We start from the raw sequence: 6,111 nt of genomic DNA, 5'->3' as shown, positions 1-6,111 counted from the left end.
TAAATGTTATCATGATCGTTCTTTTTAGAAATTGCAACAGGTGGCGACATGTATTCTCAACTCTCAAACAACCTTAAAACGTTGTACTATTAACATTATCTAACTAATATTATCGCGCGCGCACGCGCCTATAAAGTCTGTATTATATAATTTACTCCTACTCGTATCGTCTTTGAAATAAATGCGTCCAGACAAATTCCGCAAGATCGTTTATCGATTGCGATCAAACTTAAACCAACTACGCGATAAGGATGGATATCATAAGTACTTAAAGCCGCCATCAAGTTACCTTATCTATACTTTCGATCGTAAGCAGATTTCAGAGAGTTATCCTTCCGGCGTACAAAATCTATTCTTCTTAGAGTAAGAGAAATCTTTTTAAACGACAGCAAAAAAATTTACGTTCCGAAGGATTGCCCGATCATTCGCGCCTCGTCGTGCTCTTTACTGTGCTCGACAATGATTCACGGAAGTCTCCTTAAAGTCGAAGGTCCCGAAGTAGATCTTGGGCGACCAGTGTGATATATGGCCAACCAGGATTGTGCCATGAGACAAGGAATAGCATTGAAAGAGAACAGTCCATTGAAAAAGAACAAATCTTGCCGTATAAAAAAAAATCTTTTATAAAAATTCTAGAAACAAGAATAATATAAAAGTATATAGAAATACTCTTTGGTATATTGACTCTGAGCTAGCAAAGATATTATTGATCTCAAATCAGTGCAAATCAATGCAAAATGACATAGATCTAAACCGCAAAAATTTAAGTTAAAGAAAAACATGAAGAAATGTTTGATAAATTCTGTAATTCACATAACTTATGTAATTAATTATTTGCAATAATAACAAACTTATTTCAATGACGTGTATTGAGCAATGTTCCATCTAGCCATAAATAGTTAGAAAATAGCTGAAGGTATTAATATCGCCATTACATAAAAATGCATGATACAACGTATATTTTATTAATTTTTCTTAAGCGTTATTTGGATCTATATTATTTTCCGCGCATCTCAATTATAAAAATAATAGAAAAAATTTCTTGCTAGAGCTACTCGTTGCTAATCGGTCCACCTGGAGTCGCGACTGCGGCGTTTACGTATTTCTGTACGCTCTTACGATAATAGGATTTATATTCCTACCTGCCACGCGATGGGATTCGCGGTGTAACGCGGATTAATCGGCGCGGACTGGATCGCGGCGAGGCCTTCTCTCTCTATCCACCACCGTTTGGTCGTCGTGCCGATCGAAACGATCCACTAAACCGATCGCGCTCCTGCCGCGTCGACCACCCTCTTTTGCACCGCGGACGACCGCCGTTGTCCCGACTCCGCCGCGTCTCATCTCCGTCGTCGCAGTCACGTCTTCCGTGGATGAACGAGAAAGAAGGACGGCGAATTTACAAGAGAAAGGAAGAATGAGCTTAAAAGATGGAAAGAAGGGGACGGGGGGGACGAACGAGAGGATAGCGGTCGGGAGTGGCGAGAGAGACGCGGGGTGTCGGCGAGGGGATGGTGGAAGTGCGCGCGGGGTGGCTCCGTGAAGGAAAAGGGGGTTGTGAGGGGTGCACGGCCGGTGGGTCGTTATTTTTGTGCCTGCTTCGTCTTTAATTTCTCCCCACCTTTTGCGCGCCGCGGCGCTGACGCCGCGCCGCTCTACTCCGCGCCACGCCGCGCCGCTCCGCTCCGCCGCCGCCACACCGCGCCGCGCCACGCCGCGCCGCGACGCCGGGCAGAGAAGCCGTGGCGCGCTGGTTGGTGTGCGGTTGTCTTAGTTCGTATGCATATCTCAGTGCCTCACATATTGATTCAGGGCGTCATTACGCGTCTTAGCTCGGCCCACTCCCACCACTGCTTAAACCACCCTCCGCCACCCTCTTCCAGTTCTCGCCAGCCCCGTCCCCTCGCGGCCCCCATCTCCTTGCCCTCGCGGCCCTCCTCCACCTTCTTCACCTCCAGCCACCATCGTCCTTCTGTGGCTCTCCTTCACCGACCCAACCACCCCGTCTACCCTGCACGAACCTTTACTACCCCCCAGCTGGAAGAATCTTCTTGCAGACCGGTCCTTCCATATCCCTCTCCTCCTCCCCCGCCCCTTCTAACTCAAGCGACACGCAAGTCTCGTCTCTCTTTCCCTTTCTATCTCACCCCCCCCCCCTCTGCCCAGCACATTTCGTGCTTAGAGCCGCGTGTATGCTCGCGAGCGTGCTCGCCTTGGGGGACACGTGGGGCCGTGGCGCGTATATTCGCGTGTGTCGTCGTCTCTCGTTTGCAACTTGCATAATCGATACGAGATTAATTTTGATCGTAGTGAATGCTTTGTTTCTTAGCGACGACAAAGTTGCCGAAGACTCGCGTTTTCATAGTTTTCGTTAACGATTAGCATAAGAATTTATTCTATGCGGCTTAATGAACATACGCTGAATCTGATAAATTGTACGATAGATTACAAGCGAATATACTGATTCGAAAAACGATCCGTATGATTTGACAAAATAACATATAATGTAATATTATTTAATACATTGCCTTTATAAATTTAATTAATAATATATTTATATATTTTGTTGACAAAAGAATACATTTTATTGTAGACAAATATTAGAAATTTATTAAGTATAAAAATAATTGCAATAAAAAATTACCTCTACCTGCCAGCTATTAATACATGTAATGTGTAGTATGTGATGTGTGTACCATTATAAATTCGCTTCTAAATATAAAAATGTAATATAATCATATTTGACCATAAAAAATTAATAAAAACGTCTTGAAATATTTTTAATTTTATAAAAAGCTTTTTGAATATTAAATTGATAAAAAAAACATATTTTAATCCTATCTTAAGAAATTATTATGTTTCCTAATTCCACATATATGTCATACATAAAAGTTACATATTTGATGTAATAAAATTCCATTAAAAATCATTCTAAATTATTTCCAAATTATTTGATTGAATATATAAAGCTAAATAATTAGTCTTTTCACTAAATCAGACTTTTGATATTTAAAATGTAAAGGTAGACATAGTTTGTAAAATTTTATCGTGATATTTGTTTATATGTATTATTTCAAATTGTCATCGATCATTATGACGTTGGTAATGCCATCTGATGTGCAAACGATTAACTATGCAACGTCAAATATGTTCCTCTTATGATATTATATAAAGAATACAAATTTTAGGAATAAAAAAGAATATATAAAAAGTTTTAAATTAAATACAAATGAATTATATTTAGGTATGTATGACGTTATAAAACTGCAATCGATATGTGAAATAATTCAATAAAAATTAATCAGCGATTGCTTATTTATCGACAAATGATAATAAAAAGCGGATAACAATATCTGAAGCTGCGTTCGCTTTGGTTGGTGCTTACAACGCTCACTGTATCACTTCTTGTTGTTTATCGAATGTTAAACAAGGACAAGTAACACTAACAAGGACTGTAAAAGCGCCAAACCAAACGCAGAAAACGGATTGCATATACATATAACACAATACAAAACGTATATATATGTATAATATGTATATATGTACATATATACATGTATATATATATGTATACTTATGTGTATGTTCAAAAAGTATATAAAAGTATATTTGTATTTATTAACTTCAACTTTATATATTTGCAAAGAGAGAGAAAAAGAAATGAAACGTTTAAAGAAATAAAGTTAAGTACCTATCTCATATAAGATTTTTTGCAAGCAACAGAGATTTTCCTATTTATTCTTTATCACAAATAATTGATCTGTCGTATAAATTTATCGTAAAAGTTTCGAGCAGTATAATCGTCAGAGCGAGAAATTGATCGTGCAAGATTGCAAGTTATCACTCACCAGTTGCAACGCGCGTTTATACCATTCTACCAATTCCGATTTCTGTGCGTTTCGATCTCCCGGTTCGAAAAGAAACACATACGTAACCTGAAAGACACACTTGTCCGATCGTTTAATATCATATCCGGCACTTCCAATCGCGTAATATTACAATCGGCATTTCTGATACTCAACGATAAACATCTTCGGAGCCTCCGAAGGGAAGAAAAAGATATGGCCATTTTGTCGGTACATCGAAACTCCTCAAAATGTAGCATAGAGCACCTTTCGAGGGAGAATGAACTGATCGTAAAATGAATGAGACGAATTACGATTCACGAAAGTAACACGCGACGCGCCACCTTTTTGCGAAATGTCGAATGTTAATGAATTATTGTTAATTCATTTAAACGCGAGCGTACATCGCGATACGTGGCCACCACCGACGCCCGAATAAAACTGCGAACTGTAAATTGTCCGGTTTGTCCTCCCCCTCTCCTTCTCCTCTTCCATCCGAATTGCGCGACCAACTTCACGCGGCCCAAAAATTTAAGAAAATGCGAAGCTTTTATAGCCGCGTGACGCTGGAAACGTCAAATTGAGAAATGCATGATCTTGTTGTAATTCATTAATCCAACGATACAAAAAATTCAAATCCTCTTGTTCCAGTAATTAATAGATAATCATATATTTGGAATTGTGCTAAATAAAAAAAAAACAAAATATGATCACGGGTGCTACTTTTCGATTAATGTTCTGTCGATTAGTGGAAATCGGCGGCTTCCTACTGGAGATCAATTATCGCTATTAAAATTTTAAAAAATTTTACTTTCTTGTTTATGTGTATATCACCAATAAAATTCGTGAGATGCCGCAGTTTCTATATACACTACCATTTAAAAAAAAGATTGTCAAAATGTAAAGCCGGGGATTTTTTTTTGTCTATCCGAAAGCTGATGATTCATTCAAAAAACCAGACTCTCTGGCTGGAAACCGGAGAGATGGCAATTGACACAGCTATTAAATTAAAATAAACATAATTTTATTTTATCCCGAAATAAACAGAGTTTTTGATATATTTTAAAGGTATTTTATAAAATCATTAATCTAAATATCCGTGGTGAATATTTAGGCGTTGCCTAACATTTCTAATGCTCGATTAAGACTGTTCAAATAATTAACAATGTCCAAATTTGCCTTTCAAATTGCCAACTATGTTTACTTTTATGAGCTTATCTTTGAAATAAATAACTTTGTTTTTAATATCACAAATTTACTTTTTTTCGTTTTTTAGTTCTCTCCGCATCACAATTTCAACCTTTGTTTCCTAGTATACATATAGTTTTGTACAATTATGTATAATCATTTATATATACGAGTAATTATATGTATTTAAAACATTGTTTACCGAATAAATTACCTATGAGATTCATGCTGGATTTTCTGAATTTCTTTTAAATAATAATTTTTATAGTTTTTAACTATTACGAAATACATTTAACTTAAGAAATATCATAAACACAAATAAACATATACCGTAGGTCAATTTGTCCTCAATGTGGACAAATCATTTTGCCACAACATGGAATGCGTTAATATAAGAAATTCCGATATCATGTGCTGTAAAAATTATGTTGCGATTTGCAATATGTAACTACGTATCTTTTTTAAAAAGCATATTTGTGTTTTCATTTACATTCTACAAAATAATTGTCGGCACAAAATAATCGGCATTACACAATGCCGATTGTTTAATGCGTAATGAAAATATTATGAATGTATCGCAAAACATTGATTGTTACGCCGATGGCAATTGTGACGCGTTGTGCGATTAGCTCAACATAATGTGAAGAGTAAAATCGGAGCGAAAAGAATTATATCGCTTTATATCCCTTCCAAAGTTACGTCGCAATGTTACGTGCTATATTGTTGGATAAGTCTACTACTAATCCGCGAAGGACGCGCCGTGTTTCGTTAACGTTATTTATATAGCACGTACGACGAAGTTTCTCTCTACACTGCGAAAACTGTTATTGACACAGGACGCGATTGATGTACACGAGTCGCTTTATCTGCAGCGAATATATCTGTTCATGTAAATCATATATTGAACATTTGTACTTTGTAAATCATTATTTTATATCTTACTTTTTGGTTTGTCACACGAAGCTCGTTTAATTAAATCGCGGATCCGCTCAGATGTTCGACTGTACAAAAACCGAGTGACAACAACGAGTGAGACAAAACATAGAAACAAACACATGAGATAGGCCTATTGGTGAAA

The sequence above is a fragment of the Wasmannia auropunctata genome, unplaced genomic scaffold, assembly GCF_000956235.1.
Source record: "Wasmannia auropunctata unplaced genomic scaffold, wasmannia.A_1.0 LD336095.1, whole genome shotgun sequence".
NCBI lineage: Eukaryota > Metazoa > Arthropoda > Insecta > Hymenoptera > Formicidae > Wasmannia > Wasmannia auropunctata.
This window is presented reverse-complemented; position numbering follows the sequence as displayed.